Source organism: Xyrauchen texanus, chromosome 20 (genome assembly GCF_025860055.1).
Source record: "Xyrauchen texanus isolate HMW12.3.18 chromosome 20, RBS_HiC_50CHRs, whole genome shotgun sequence".
NCBI lineage: Eukaryota > Metazoa > Chordata > Actinopteri > Cypriniformes > Catostomidae > Xyrauchen > Xyrauchen texanus.
The window spans coordinates 7,875,034-7,889,735 of NC_068295.1; the positions used below are offsets into that span (position 1 = coordinate 7,875,034).

General features: G+C 38.8%; 1 protein-coding gene across 1 annotated transcript in view; it reads left to right on the forward strand.

Moving 5' to 3' along the window:
- Positions 1 to 1,990: 1,990 nt before the first annotated feature.
- Positions 1,991 to 14,702, forward strand: part of pcdh15a (protocadherin-related 15a) — a 250,136-nt gene continuing 237,424 nt past the window's right edge. The window contains exon 1 of the mRNA XM_052150614.1: positions 1,991 to 2,229. The gene's annotated coding sequence lies outside the window, so the exon portion shown is untranslated. The remainder of the gene's footprint in view (positions 2,230 to 14,702) is intronic.

Genomic DNA, 14,702 nt, shown 5'->3' on the forward strand with positions numbered 1-14,702 from the left:
ACTCAGACTCATCTGAGTCACACACTTCTTCTTCAGTTCTTCAATGAACTGCATAATGTCAGGGAAATATTCATCCACTTTTACGTTCCTCATATTTTTCGTCACCTTTAAGAAGGAGTGTATTTCCTCAACAGTGTACTCTCTGCTAGAGAAACCGCTTTGGGGTAAACTGGCATTAAAACAACATTCTGACATATCATTTTCACTCTCAATGTCAGCCTGTTTCTCACAATTTCCATCTAGTCTTTTAGCTTGATTGTCAGCATGACAACCCAACAATTTCCTTTTTTGGGGAGTTTTAAGAAAACAATCTTTATCTCCCGACTCAGAACCCTCCGCCTCTGGTAACGCCACCTCATTAATAGCCTCATCTTCACTGATACTATACTCAGACTCATCTGAGTCACACACTTCTTCTTCAGTTCTCACATCACTTCTGACTTCTTCCCCTCCAGCTACAACTTTTCCTTTTTTTTCAACAATTTCTCCTGTTGGAAGCTCAGAACTATCCTTCACAGTCTTTGGAATAACCGGCGCCTTGCTTGGGCCTGGCATCTCTTCATCAATTGCGGCAATGTCGTTCCGCACTTCAGCTACATTTTCAGATGTTACATTTAAAACAGATTCGTTTTGATTGTTTACACCTCTCGGACAAGCACGAACAAGATGTCCATTTTTGCCACAACCAAAACATTTCATTGTGTTCGTTGTGGCGTAAATCACATAATTAAAACCCTCATGACTGAAATTGAGGGTCAGATCAAGTTCATCTATGTTCTCTTTCAAAACCACATAAACATAACCTCTGAAAGACACCACATGTTTTAATAAAGATGACTTGCTACTAATTGGGATCATCTTTATTGGAGAGACCATTTTCCCGTACCTTACGAGCATTCCGGCAAGAACCTCGTTTTTTATAAACGGCGGCACATTAGACAGTGTTACTCTTTTGGAGGGAGTAGAAAGAGGGAGAACTGACGTAAAAATACCACCAATCTCAACACCGCTCTCAACTAACAGATTCGCCAGATCAATAGTCTTGACGAACAGAACATTAGCGCTGTTCATCCGCGATGCTGACAGAACATTTTCATGCCCAACAACTGCACTTACCGCTAAAACACACTCCTCTACACTTGCGGTAGTATCAATTTTCACCCCATGACGTCTTGTCAGAAACTCCAAACTTTCCGCACCTGGAGCGGCCATACTCCCAGTACACAGACTGGGAGTTAAAAACAGCCCTCCCTAGACAACCACTCTTTACTTACTGATACTACCCAAAAAAACAATAACAAAAAGAAACGAAAACACAACGCCTACAAACCACAATAAACAGAGATAGAAAAAAGGAAGAAAAAAAAAGATTACAAACACTCGTACCTTACTCAGCAACCAAACACTCCGCATCCACGCTCCACACTCGCTCAACGCATGCGCACACACACACACACAGAGAGAGAGAGAGAGAGAGAGTATTTTTTATACAGTTTTTTTATGTTCATAATGTGTTATTTGTTACTGTTTTACTGTTTTATTTTATTCTTATTATTTATTAATTTATTATTATTATTGTTTTGTGTATTAATGCTTTGGCAATATTGTATGCAAACACACGCATGCTAATAAAGTACTTTAAATTGAAATTAAATTGAGAGAGAGTGAGAGAGAGAGAGAGAGTGAGAGAGAGAGAGAGAGAGAGAGGAGGAGGAGGAGGAGGCATTGAGGGTTGAATGTCATGAGGGCTGTGTGAGGTGGGCAGCACTTTCATTCGAGCAGTGACGGTACTTTTCACCATTACTTTAAGAGGACAGACGAGCACCCTCCTGATTCTGAGCCGCTCGTGGACTTTAACCGCGTGAGGACAATCTACAAGAACTGATATCACCGGGACTCTCCTGCTTTGTCCTCTTATAAGAGAGAGAGAGAGAGAGAGAGAGAGAGAGAGAGAGAGAGAGAGAGAGAGAGAGAGAGAGAGAGAGAGAGAGAGAGACTGACACCGTGAGACTGATGCGGGATGCGCTGCTTGAGTCTGTCCGGAGAGACTCTGGATCTTTAACCGACATGGTGGGTTTGAGTGATACGGAGACCGTTTGTTAAATTCCTGACGGGAGTAATGAATGATTTCACACGCGCGCGGGAGTGAAAACGAGCGCGCCCGTAACTGTTGCTGTCAACGAGCTGTTTTAAGGGAAATGAAGAAATGAAATATCTCAAATAATCAGCGTGAGTAAACAGTATTATTATGATTAAAAGTATATCTAACATCTTGTCATGTTCTGAGAGAGAGAGAGTGAGAGAGAGAGAGAGAGAGAGAGAGAGAGAGAGAGAGTAAATTAATTGAACTGAGTGTGATTAGCTGATCTTTGCGTTTCTCTTGGACAGGGATGTTTTTGGGATTATATGTGATCTATGTCTTTAAGGTTAAATCCCTATTTACATTTAGCAGACTCGTAGCAATCTATAGCAGTCTTTAAAGAGATTAAATTGAGACCGCACACATGTAGCCTACATGTATTTTATTCCTCACTCAACCTCTCTCTCTAGATCCGCATCTTAAGCCTTCTGAATCTATATGAGGGAAAATCGATAATTTTCTAGAAAGTTTTTTTTATTCAATCAAGGCATATCTGGTAAATTAACTCAATGGCGTCTGGGTCTAACTTCATTAGTTTGAGTTGATACAGTCACCCTGTGCAGTGTGCTTTATTTGGAGATCAATTTCAACACGTTTCCTTGTAAATACAAGAAATGAAGGAGCTCTGAAATCAGTCAGGAGTTTCAGTCACTCTGAACCATGTCATAGAGTGACGACACACCTGCTTCGTCTTCTCTAACCGGAGTTCTTGACGTAATGGCACAATTTCTCTAAAATGGCATTAATGGTAATTTGTTGAAATTTGGTGAAAGCGTGAAGGCGTTCTTTTTAGAGGAATATTCCGGGTTCAACACACGTTCAGCGCAATGGACAGCATTTATGTCATAATATTGATTACCACAAAAATGTATTTCGATTTTTCCTTTTAATAAAAATAATTTCTTTAAATAAATTTAAAAAATCTGTGTTCCAGTGAGGCTCATACTATCAGGGTTGGAGGGTTACTTTCAAAATGTATTCCACAACGGATTACAGAATACATGCTATAAAATTTGATTTGTAACATATTCTTTTAGATTACTCAAGGTCAGTAGCATAATCTGAATACTTTGGATTACTTCTTCAACACTGACAGATTTTCTTCTCACTCAATCTGACCATAAACAAGTTAATAACAAGTGAAAAAACAAACAAACAAACATCTACCAATAAGACAAAATACACTTAGATAAAAAAGCCTAAATATCTTAATGCAAAGTAAATGTATCTTGTTTCAACAATGATTTATATATATAAAAACTTATTTTTCACTATAAATTGTGAGCGATCATGATTTGAAGCACGATCAACTTCCTTGCGCTTGATATTTAAGTAAATGAATTCTGTCAGAAGCATCAAATCACTGCTCCAAATGATTCATACTTTTTTTATTCCCTAAAATGAGTCGCTCTGTTGTTGATTCACTTAAAAGAACCCACTCAAAAAAGTCATTTGTTTGTAAATCAGACTACACTGGTCACGCTTTGTTTCGCACTGTATATTCAGTAACGAGGTGTTGTGGTAGGGGCGTGGTCAAGCGCCGGCTTGTGTATGGAGAGCGAGATTAAAAGATGAGAATGGTGAGGATCATCACCTGTCAATGATTGTCTCTAACAGCTGTTTGTCATTGCAGTGAGAGTGGGAGACTTTTTTTAAGAGTGAGCCAGACGCCAGTGAACTGGAAGAGAGACACACGCAGCAGAGTTCTCTGTGTACATGTTATCCTAAGCTGAAAAGCAAATTTGTGTTTGAGAAATAATCTTGCAAGTTTGAGTTGGATCTCGCAAAGAACTTGTCACACTAGGTTATGACACCACTGAATATGAGTGCAGGTAACACTGTTGTAGTAGGCTACTTTTAATACTGTTTTCTTTGTGCATCTCCAGAAAAAAAATCATGTTCATGAACCGTTAACAGAAATCTTTCAGTTCCAGTATTTTAATGTGATCATTATTAGAGAATTACCTAAAAATTAATTTGAAATCTGACAGTGGTCATTTCTTCTTCCCAATGGATTGAACCATCCTAAATATTGTCTTTATTTAGCTTCTAGATTTACAACTGAGGCTATCGTTGAGCAGTGGAAAACTAACTATTACTATTCAAGCTGTAGTATCTGCTGTTCTATCAGGAGTTTCTCTGGGAATGCCGCAAAAACATTTGTGACTTTACTGCATGTATGCCAACAGACTCCCCTAGAGGACAATAATTTTTTATTGCACCAACCATAGTGGCAAATTTCACAGACTAAATAAAAAAATTTAATCGCATTTGGTGCATGGCGGGAGTTATTATTTTGGGCCCTGTTTATAACCAGTGAAGTTATTCACCAGTGAGGTTATGCACTAATGAGGTTATTGGCCAGTGAGGTGATACTGTCAAAGTAGGGTTACATTGCCAGTAAGGTTGTACGCCAATGAGATTATACTCCATTTATCCTAGGCCAGTGTTTCTCAATTGGTGGGACGCATGTCTATTCGGACCGGGTCGCGGACAGCAGGGAAAGAACATGCCATTGTTGTCCCATTGAACATTTTTCTATGGCCTAAGTGATTTTCTAAGTGAAATTTCAGTGTTTTATACACACAAAAAGGCTTCTCATCTGCAATGTGATACTTTCGCGGTGTGATTAAGCTTGTTTTTTGCGTGAGTGTAATGGAACTCATGCCAATGATCTGCTCTATGATCAACTGTATCTCTGGTGCTGCGCATCAATGCCCATTTTAATTCTAGTGATCATTTTTCTTGTTTAAATCACTATGAAGGAAGTCAAACCTCTCAAACAGGCAGCCCTGACATTATACACAGCTGTGAGGTGGAACATAGTAACACTGAGCTATGTGCCAAAATAAAGTTGTTGTTTTTTAAATTACATCATTACCCATACAAACATGTTTAACGATTTTACAGTGGTAACAGTAAATGTGATCTTTTGACTAATGTTATAGTTTCATATTAAATACTCTATTATGTAGAATCTGTACTATTTTTCATGAACACTATAATTTATTATTATTATTATTATTATTATAATTATTAGAAAGACTAGCTAGGTTTACCTAGCCATGGTAATGAGGGGCCATTATGATCTTATGCCTGTACTTATACTGTATATCATTGCACTTTAAATATAAGGCAAAAGACATTAAAGGCTTTAAAATATGGACCTCCAAGACTTGTGGACAAGTTTTCCTACTTTGTAATATATGTTCTGTTAGAACGATGTTTGATATTAGGAAATAAACTGGATAATAAATATATTGGACTTATATAAATAAATATTCTCATCAAGTTTTGATGAGAAAAATAATGTCACTTGATAAATACATTCATACTTGAAAACCATGAACAAAACTGTGCAAGATAAAAGAAAATGCTATCCAGTAAATACAGGTTATGTGTTTCACTATGATGGGTCGCCACTTGATGTCCAGTGTAAAATCTGGGTCCCAAGGCAAAACCAGTTAAGAACCACTGGCCTAGGCTATACACCAGTGAAGTTGTGCATCTTATTGTGAAGCTTTGCCCAGCATGTTGCTTTAGTTAAATTACACAAGTGTATTTTTTATGCTTTCTGCTTGAAAGAAAGCACGAAAATGTTAAAGGGAACTCCCTGTTCATGTTAACATCTTTTGTGAAAGTTTTTGATGTTGCAAAACTGTCTCAGGACTTTTTTTTAATGTGGCCTGCGTGTTTGTGGTCTGTTGCTCTGCACAGTGGAAGTATTATGAGCATTATACTCTGATCAGTGAAGTGAAGCAAATGGGAGCTATACCATGACATAGTATAAAGTGGTCTAAGGCAATTACACAGTGGTCAAAGTCTTACACATGCACCTGACCTTCATCTGCCTTGTGTTGCAGTTGACCTCAGACCTTTTCATGCCCATAATACAGCTTGAGACATCTTACAACTGACCAGAGGTCTTATAACCTACTAATAGGAGGTGATAGAGGTCTTTGAGTATGTATGTGTGTGCATATGTGGGATAGTAAGAATATCATTATATATCGCAGTTTTTTTAACGTTTGGACTGGAGTATCATGCTGTGTGCAATCTGGGTTTAGACATGACTGTATTCATGTGCACTGTGGACACCTTAGGGAACTACTCAAGGCATTAGTCTTGAGTAGCGATGCCGGAAATGATTTCCATTCACAGAGCCAGACAGATGTTGATGGAAGGAGAGAAAACCTGGAAGGCAGAGAAGAAAATAGATAGAGAATAAGATAGAGCAGCTGGATAGAGTCTAAGATGGACAGAAGCACAGCAAGTAAAGCAGCACCTTGAGAAGGAGAGAAAGACGAAAAAGGAGCAGAAAGTTCTATGTAAAAGTTAGATGTTACACAGTTAGGGTTGGTTTCAGGATGGATTGACTAGTCATTCACCAACAGACTAGTCTGTAAGTGAGGTTGACTAGTTTATCAAGAATCATTTTATTTTTTGACCTTGTTATTTCTAGTGGTAGTGCTTCAAAGGGGATTAATTTAGAATTTTTCTAAGAGGATTTTGGGTGTTGACAGTGTGCTGTGCTTTAATGTGCTGTTAGACTGTTAGGATGGTAAATTTTCTTAGAGAAGTTAAGTCTTTAAATTGATCCAACTGCAAAGACAATATGCAGTAACTAGACATTTGGTAAAAAATTCATTATTACTGAAATCAGATCTTTTGAAAACTGAGTGTGGGAAAATAATATCATATAAATATAAATTCAGTCAAAAACTTCAAAGCCATTTTTTCAGTGTCACATTGTAGTTTGTTATTTGTTTTGGTAGGGAAGGAAAGATGTTCCACAGCAGGCATTAAAAGAATACTTAAGGAAAAACGCCTTTAACAAATAATTAAGACGCTAATAGGTTGTTGCATATCTGTTAATTACCCTATTGAATGACTGCGCAGTCTGTACTAATTTATTTATTAAGTAATTGTTAGTTTATTTACACATGCAGGGGAATGTCTTTGACCATTGCATCATGTTCTGCTCTGTTTTTTTCATTGTCTTGCACCATGAGAGTTGCATTTTTATGATGGTGTGTCTTTAATCTTTAAAAATGTGTATCAAGACCCTTACATTCTGTTCCATTCCATTGCGCACTTTCCAGCTATTTGTAAATACAAGAATGCACCCTATGTGAACGCCCCCTAAGAAATGCATCCATTCACTGTGTATGGTGGTTATCAGCATGGATATACATGGTTTCCTTAATACTACTGGTTCTAAACCTTATTGATTTGTCGAAGAAAATATTTGAAGTCTATCGATTGGTTGTTCAGGCAAGGTACCAAATAGTCAATTATGAAAATATGTTGTTTTGCACATTGTTGTTGTGTTATGGTGATTTGGCCTCTCTATCAATGTCGCAGCATTATTTGAGCCAAAATACTGTAGCTGATTATAACCCAAATTAAATCTGAATCAGTAAGAGCCTTATTACCACGTATGTTAAAACACAAGGAAATATCTTCCAGTACACTTCCAGTATACACACAGGACAACTAGATACTGTACATACAACAGTATACATACAACAACTAGACACAGAAACATATGTAAGAAAGACAGACAAAAAATATATACAGTACAAAAGAGTTGCTGCACATATTTACAGTCTTTATGCTATGTACAGATATGTGCAAATGGCAGTTAGAAGCAAGGGTGTGTACTGTTAATATGAATAAAATTGACCTCTCTGTCAAGTATGTAGTCTCTGAAGTGTAAAGGAAAGATCCAGGCCAGTCCTGATGTCTCCAGTATACACCTTTACCTCACTCAGCCTCCCTCAGCTGTCTGATTCATGTCTAATCAGCTTTTGTCTGCTGGGATTCCCCTGGGACGGCAGCAGCAGTCGAGGCCAGCAGAGGTTTAGTGCTCCAACATAAAGGGAACAGTCGGGGAGGTCGGGAATTCAGGCTCCAGGGCATAATAGAGTGCTCAGTTATTGGGCTGAGACACTACAGTTGCAGGCCCAGATGGGTTAAGTGAGCTGTTTAGAAGAGAATGGTTGAGTTTGGAGGACAAAATGAATGTGTAAAGGGGCTGCTGTTGAGCAGGGTTGATTTAGAGAAGATACAAGACACAAGGTCTGGGCTGAGGGTGGTGAGAGAGTGAGACAGATGCTCAGGGTGGTTAAGGGTGTGTGAATGATGACAGAATGTGCATTTTTGGGAGAAATATCACGTTAATGAATAAAAAGGATTGATTTATCTTTGAATTAGTCTTAGTATTCAAATAGTTTTCAAGACATTGGCTTTGAAAAGACTTTGCTACCTCTATGCATTTATTTCCCCTTTCTAAGTAGCATACTGAAATATTAATAGAGGTTTGCCAAAGCCAAGTGCACTGGGTAGAGGTGCATTTTCATGTCTAGCTAAGTGAAGCTTAGAATCTGAACTTTTCTCTTTAATGTACAACAGGGAGGCTTGTGCTGTCTGAAAACCATCAAATGACACTGTGCCTCTGCATTGGGTTTCAGAATATTCATTCTTGGGTTCTTGGAAAGGCTCAACATTGCTGCAACAATGGCGTTGTGAGTGCTCAGTTAAAAAAAAAAAAACATGGAAAAGAAAACGCCTCATCTCTACACTCTAGGGATGATGTTTTTAGAGCCTTTCAGAAGAAATGTTCCTATACAAGCCATTAGTTCAGTTCCACAATAGGGTCATTCATTCTATATCAGATCTTCCAGCAGAGTTCAAAGAAAATTTGATGCCTGTTGGTGCCTGTCAACATATCTGTGAATGATACTGTTTGCCAGACAAATGGGAAACAATCTGGTTATCTGATTAGCATAAAATATATGTACTACTAATTACAACAAAAGTCATAAAGTGTATCTTTAATAACACATAGTCATATTAAGCCTTAAGTATTATGGATATGATGAATTTAAGGTTTTCACTAAAAGAATCAGCGGTGTAATTATAGTCCCACATGAATTTACAAAATGTATTTTAAATCAGGGTAAGTTTCTGTCAGGATCCTGTCACCGTTGTCAGTCAGGTTTATTGTGGTGACAGGATCCTGACACCTATGTTCTATGTCTCTGTGTAAGCGCACTTTGTTTGTTTTCCTTGCCTTGTGCTCTTCTGTCTAGCCTGTGTTTCATGTTCAGATCATGGTGTCTGGATTGGTCTTGTTTCTGAGCCGGGACCCGGACACTCATGCTCCATGTCTTGTCTTTGTGAGCGGATGGCATCGTGTTCTGTTTTGGTCTCTTGCCATGAGTGCACTCTTTTCTGGTCTTTGTGTTTGAGCACATAGCTGATGATGGCTTCTTTGCCATGTGCTCTTTCTGTCTGGTCTGTTGTGTTTTTGTGAGCACATGGCTCTTGTTAAGTTGTTTGCTATGTGCTCTCCTGTCTTTCGCCCTGGCCCTGCCCCCTTTTTACCTAATTATTTGTTAATTTGCTTCACCTGCTTTACTATTACCCTCCTCATTTGCATACCTATTTAACCCCATTGTGTTTTTGTCTTGTGCCTGTTGATTGTGGTTTATAACCCTGTTAGGGTCACCTGTGTTTGCTCCTGTCTTGCCCTGTCATGCCTGTTCCATTCCAGAGCATCAAACCCAATCTGTTCTATAGTGTTCTTCCCTGGACCTTTGAGTTTTCCCTTTCAGGGTAGTTTTTGTTTGTTTTGTTTATTTTTTGAGGATTAAATAAAGCTGATCCTTCTCACTTTCTACGAGTCCTTGCCCTTTTTTCAGAACTGCCCAACAGAAGACTCAGCAGAAGATGGGCATCTTCTTTTTTCCTCCTACTTGCGCTTACTCCATCTGCTATCTTATGGTCTGGCTTGTCCACCTCCGCAAGGTCTGTTAGGGGGATGCTGACATGAGGGACTTTGCCTGTGAATTTCTGATCGCAACGGACAAGCTGGACTATAATGAGACTGATTTGAAAGAGGTTTTTAACATCTGCCTCTTTCAGCCTCTAAGTCAGCGGCAGATTGAAAAGCTGGGGAATCTGGGCTTCTAAGATTTAGTTTACCACATTTTCTATCTTGAGGAGCCAGAACTTCCACTCCAGGAAGAGCTCCCCCATGTGAACTTTCCCCATTCTCCCACCCTTGGTCAGCCAGATCCCCAGCCCTCTGATGATCCATTCTAAGAGACAGAGGAGGAGGAATAATTTTCCTGGCTCATTCTTCAGTGTTTCCAGCCTTAATTTCTTAATCTCTAGTCTTAATTTGTTTTGTCCCTTTTGAGGGTGTGTAATATAACGATGCTGTCACCTTTGTCAGACAGGTTTATTGTGGTGACAGGATCCTGACATGTATGTTCTATGTCTCTGTGTGAGCACACAACTTTGGTTGATTTTCTTGCCATGTCAAGTCTGTGTTTCATGTTCAGAGCATGGTGTCTGGATCCTGACTCTTCATTTTGGTTCAGTCTTGTTTCTGAGTAGGGATTCGGACATTCATGCTCCATATCTTGTCTTTGCGAGAGCACAGCTTCGTGTTTGGTTTTGGGTCACTTGCCATGTTCTTGTTTGGTCTTGTCTTTTTGTTTGAGCACATACCCAATGACGGCTTCATTGCCATACGCTGTTTCTGTCATGTTTATTGTGAGCACATGGTTCTTGTTAAGTTGTATGCCATGTGCTCTCCTGCCTCTTGTGCGGACTCCGCCTGCTTGTTACCTCATTATTAGTTTATTTGCTTCACCTGCTTTCCTTATTACTACCCTCCTCGTTTTCTTTCCTATTTAACTCCGTGGTGTTTTTTGTCTTGTGCCAGTTTGTTGTGGTTTATCACCCTGTTAGGTTCTCCCATGTCTGTTCCAGCTCAGAGCATCAAACCTAGTCTGTTCTGCAGTGTTCTGCCCTGGACCTTTGTGTTTCACCTTCGGGGTAGTTTAAAAAAAAAAATGTTTTACTATTAAAAGCCCATTCTTCTCACTTTCTACGAGTCCTCGCCCTCTCTTCTACCATTCCCCTCAATTTCTTGCTGGCATGATGTACAGAAAAACTAAGAACCATGGTATGGTAACTTGATGTTAAATATGTATTTAAATTTATAGGTCTTATAAATATAATCGGTTATCCAACTGCATCTTAAATGAACGCTCTGATTGGTGGATCAGCTTAGTCAGACTGTCTTTCTTGCCTGTACCATCATTGCCCTCCCACCTCTCACTGCTCCTTGCATGTTTAGAGAGAATCTCAGTACACTTTTTAAAATAATAATAACAATAATAATAAAAACACAATTCAAACAAAGGTGCTGTGGCATCGTGTTATTAGTTTGAAAAAGTTCCTAGTCAAAAGCCTACTCGTTGTACTGGCGGCCATATGTATCATCACTTATTTTAGGTGGGCATACGCAAAATCCTAAGAAACATAGGTGGGCATACGTAGTATGCGTGTATATGCCCTAGACTACACTACTGGTTTCATGTAGTGTTTTTGCAGTGCCGCTAAATAGTAGTGCTTGAAACAAAAGAAGAGTATCTGATAACACTTTACAATAAGGTAGCATTTTTTTATATTATTTAACAATATAGTTTACATGAACTACCAATGAACAATACCTTAACATTATTTATTAATCTTGGTTAATTTTAATTTCAATTTATAGTAATAAATTTTTAAAATCAAAAGTTGTATATGGTAACAACATAGTTAATGCACTATAAACTAACATGAACCAACAATGAACAATTTTTTTTTTATTAACTAGCATTAGCAAAGCTTAATAAATGCTGTTAAAAATATTTCACTTAGGACAAGAATAGTCTCAGAATACTATAACATATTATTTTTAATCTCTATATATTGTATATAACATGGTATGGGCTTGGTCTTGGCTGCTGCTGCTGCTGCTACTTGACTTGAGTAAATATGCTGCTGCTGTTGCACGGAACCTGTGTGCTGCTGCTGACAGTGAAGCGTGCTGCTTCTACTGAACAAACATAAAATCCCCCCATAGAGCAGATCTAGACAAATGATGCTGGGAGGTGGAGGGGGAAATGCTTCGTGTTACCATGCTGCTGCAGCCGGGCCACTACAGTGCGTAAGCGGGTAATATATAATTTGATGAGGAAAAAAGGGGTTCTGATTCTGTTAACGTAGCAAGGTGTGCTGGGGTGACCTATCAGCCTGCGCCATAGAGTTTCCTAACTGAACTTAATTTTTTATTTCAGTTAAGACAGCTCTCGGTGTAGTATAACAATATTTTTTATTATATATATTTATATATGACATGGTATGGGCTTGGTCTTGGTGGAGTAGATCTGCTCCACGCATGCAGCTGCTGCTGCTGCTACTTGATATTAGTAAATATGTTGCTGATGTTGCACGGATCCTGTGCACTGCTGCTGACTGAGAGGCATGCTGCTTCTACTGAACAAACATAAAATCCCCTAAACCACATTAAAAGAAAATAAATAGACAAGACCAGCAAATAAGTTGATCCATCCCTCCAACGGGCAGATCTGACCGCAAGACATATGGGCTGCAGTGAGGTGGATTTCAGTTGCCTCTAGCTAGCAGTGTATCCCTAGCATGTGTTAAAAATGTGTTCCCACTGGGGTTTGTCTAGTTTATCTAGTTATTAGTTTTTTTTTTATAGACGCCACAGTTGCGGCACCTGGACAGCACATTTGCGCTGTTGCAGTGTCGACCTATCGATGTTGCAGTAGTGGCACCTGGACAGCATATTTGTCCTGCTTGCAGTTTGTTTTTTCTCCCTTGGCTTGAGCCAAGTTAAACAAGACTAGCATGGCACAAGCTGACAGCACACCCTAGCCAGTTTAGGTGATGACTAGCACAGCACAGCTGACAGCATACCCCTGCAACCACCTGAGCAATTGTATGATCAGCTGAATCCAGAATTCATAGCTTGAGTATTCAAAATAAATTGAACTGAAACACGTGCTGCTGAAAACCAACATTCCATTCTATTATATAGCCAACAAGGTAACCCTGTATGCTGAAGTGATCTTGTTCCAGCTTTGAAGAGTGCTAGTGTATGCTTCTGCATACAAAGTGCCTTCTGTATACAGAGTCCCTTGAGTAGACATATTTGCTTCACTGCAGGCGAACCATGACTCCTCATAGGTTATCCGTCAACAGTTAGGAAGACCGGGTCATAAAAGGAGTTCTGGTCTCAAGTCCAGAGACATGTTTAGAGAGGACAGAACTGTGTTAATTTGGATTAGGCAATACGGGATCCTTATTAAAGTATAGGAGAAGTAAATAAGTGAAGTTTTTTTGTAAATGCTGCAATTGCGGCACCTGGACAGCATATATGCTTGCAGTGTTGTTAGGTTTTGTTGCTTGGACCTAAGATGCCAAAGTTGTGGCACCTAGACAGCACATTTGCACTGCTTGCAGTGAATTATGATTGGACACCACTGATTATGAATTAAGAAGTGTAAGCCACAGAGGGAATGTTCTTCTATTTCATATCTTATACTTAACAGTAGGTGCGATCATGCGATACAGCCTCAGACCCTGTTGGATAATGGTATGAATTTGTTGCTCCATTACACAAGCGATATGTCTTTCCAAGCTTATAATGCGTGAGTGACCCTAGATGATGCATACCGATTTAGGAAAATCAAATGTACGCCTAACTAAAATGACGGACAGGAGAATGCTGACGTTCAAATTAAGTCATAATATCAACAGGATCTTATGAAATAACTGCTTGTTTAAATTGCTAAAGCATGCAAAATACAGCCTTATGTCCAATTACTGCATGCCTGCTGATTTCGATTTAATGATAGACTGAAACCATTTGTGGAAGGAAGCTTCTATAATAGTCAGTATGATATTACCGTGAGAGGGTCCGAACAGTATTTCTCTGGAAGATGCCTAGCAGCATGAGTTCCTGCAAGGGAAGACTCTAGACAGACATTGAAAAGGTGGAATAGAAGCTGCATCTAAAACTGTGGTTCTCAACCGGGGTTGAGGACTCAGTAAGGGACCTCGGCACACTTCCAGGGGCCTCAATATCTTTAAAATGATTTAGATAGGAAGATTATTATGATTTAAATATTTATTACATTATAAAACTTACAGAAAATGCTAAAATTAATACACCCTTCAGCAACACTTCCTTTAAAGAATATACCGTTCTAGATGTTCTTTAGTACAAATTACAATGATTAATAGTTTTAATCTATTGTCGATAGTAGTTTCTTTCATTAAAACTTGAAAACAGGCTTTGTTATTATTACAGCAGAAATAGAGGAAATATATTATAATAATAAAGTACCCTACATTGTAGGTGTTTGAATGCTTTCTCTGACAGTGGGGGCCTTCAAAGGGTGGAGAACCTCTGATCAAAATACATTCAGGTAAATGTTCAAACAGCTTAATGGTATTCAGTGGTCATGCATGCATTTATACATAAATTATGGTGCAACAACTGATGATGGCCATTATGCTTTAAAATATAAAATAAAATGTAAAAATATATGACAGTTTAAAGCTGCTCTGAAGCTGCCATCATTTATGTAAAACCAGCGTACAAAACTTACACGAGACTGAGTTTGAAGAATAGGAAGATTTATGCTAAGTTCGGAATGGCACACCACCCCCGCTACCTCGAGCATGC